This window comes from Asparagus officinalis, chromosome 8, assembly GCF_001876935.1.
Source record: "Asparagus officinalis chromosome 8, Aspof.V1, whole genome shotgun sequence".
Classification (NCBI taxonomy): Eukaryota; Viridiplantae; Streptophyta; class Magnoliopsida; order Asparagales; family Asparagaceae; genus Asparagus; species Asparagus officinalis.
The window spans coordinates 77,241,065-77,243,477 of NC_033801.1; positions in this window are offsets into that span (position 1 = coordinate 77,241,065).

The following is a 2,413-nucleotide window of genomic DNA, read 5'->3' on the forward strand; positions in this document are numbered from 1 at the left end:
TGGCCCTCCATTGAGATGCACAGGATTTCTGGTTTGCTCATCGCGCAGATGTTATATCCATTTGAATTATTTTCCCTCCAAACCAAAGAATTGATGTCAAGCTGAAGCGAATCGCATGCCGACGCTACGAGACTTTATGGGATCTCAAAATGTCACTATCATATCGCTTGGGCGCAGTCTGAACCCTTAGCGAAGAGGGGCTAAATCCCGTTATGTGAGCCAGAAACAGTTTGCGTCTTATTTGTTTCAAGAACTGGAGAGCAATTTCTTGGCGAGGCTATTTGTGCGCTGTCTCCACTCACTCCTTCAGGGCATCTCGTGAACAATCTACTTGAAGAAGGGTTGATGCTCATTCTTATACCACTAGCAGTCCTTGAGAGTGGTTTCCTACAGGGGACCAAGTTCAAATCATTCTTTGTGGCATCGCGACCGCGCTATTCGACCGATGACCCTTCTAGCCGGGGTTTTTTTTTACCTCGCTATCTGCCGTGAAGAAATGCGTGGTTTCCCGTATCAGTCTAGTGATATCTTGTACCATTGGAGGTGCTCTACCAAGCGGTCTTCAGCTTGCCTACAAAAAAGGAAACTTTTCCTTCTTTCGTGTGTCTGATCGGCGGTGGCCTAACATTTCAATCGGAGGGCTTTCGCAAAAATTTCTGTGCTTTTACACGGGGAGGAAAGCTGGACCATCCGACTCACGATTTCCTCCATTAAGGTGAGCTTCCGCTACTACTTATTTGATGGTCTTGGTTCGTCCTTTTATCGTTCGCATTTATGATGTCAGTATCGTATGCCACAGACCCTTCCGCTCCCTACTACAGCCTGTTTGAGAATGGGCAAGTGGGTCCTTATGGTCGAGGATTCCCTGACGTCAGGGACAGCAGCCCTACAGCGTCCACAGTGTTGGGCGTTTTCCGCTTGCTTTTTCCGCAGTTATCTCTGGCCGATACGGCCGAGCTGTCTGATTTGATGAGGTACGAGCCGAGGGATCGAGTATCGGTACTATTTGGAACATTGGCCTGCCTTAACTTGGCTGAGTGAACATCAGGCCGGGTTATCTGACTTCCGGGGCTGAGGAATCAGTGTTTTCATAGACCATACCTACCCTGCCGGTTCGCTCACCGCTTTGCATATGATCAGCCTTACTAGCGATGTCGGGAATCCACGTCAGCAGCTTCGCGACCCCACTGCGGTTTGTACTGTGGACGCGTCTTCGTACATGCGTTTGTGCACCGTGACGGGCTAGCTACTGGTGCTAAGGGTTCAGTCTCCCGAGTTCTGAGCGTGCAGTTGAACCTCAACCTTCTTTAAGCTGCAAGTGGTTGTTAGCAGCCAATAAGACGTATTCCTGGTGAAGCCGATTGATTTTACATGAGCTAGAGGCTAGGAGGCTTCTCAGGCTGCATTCCCGGTATGATTTCGGGAAAATGCCGATCACAAAGGGCACGGCACAAGACCCGTCGGTCATTGCACGAAGCAGGCGATAAGAAAAATCTTTCTTCTGCTAATGAAGCCTTCAGGCCGGAGATCTTGAATGATCACTGGGGACCATGTCTGACCGTAGGTGGTTTCTTACTCTTTCCCTTTAATCTTACCCAAATTCATTAAGCCTTGACAATGGTCTGATGTTTCAGGACCACAGATGCACCAAGATGAAGAGATTCCGTATCCTTCCCATTAGGCGCGGACCTTCGATTGTTGCCCCATGCCGCTAGGCGGAGAGATTAGCCGCAAGCCGGTGTCTGCTTGCTTCGACGAGCCATCGCCGATATGCGATTTTGGCCGGTTGATGTCATGCTTGAGTGATGCGAGGCTAACATCTACCCTATAGCACCGCTCCTCTTTGATCATTTAGCAATTTGGACTCACAGCTTTTCCATTTCTATAGGAGCAGCGTGTCGAGAGAAGAGATGAGTTCCTGCCATTCCTGTTTTTCACGATTCTATATCTTCTGGGTGAGCCCCGACTCAGCCGCCAACCAGCGTAGAATAGGCCTTGCCAGAAGCTGCGTGACATTAGGGAGACGTCGCGATGTAGGACCCGGTTCGATGAATCTACGGTACATTCTACCATTAACGATACACAAAGAATGTTGAATGATTTGGAATTTGCTGCATTTCCCTAATTGTCTCTATACTTCTTTCTCTTTTAGATAATTCGCAGGCTAGTCAAACGTGCGATCTTGGGAATAGGGCATGCTGACGGCACCATAAGGAGGGTAACTCATTTCTATTGGTCGTAGTCTCATTCTCCTTTCGTACTTATATTCTTCTTGTGTCAGATTTCTCGATTGGATGACTTTGACGAGCGAAGGCTTGCTTGGACACTCTATTGCTCCATTTCGTGTAATGGTTCTCCTCAGATTGAGATTGATTGCCTGGAGATGTATTTCCTGAGTCCTACGCCTCCCTGA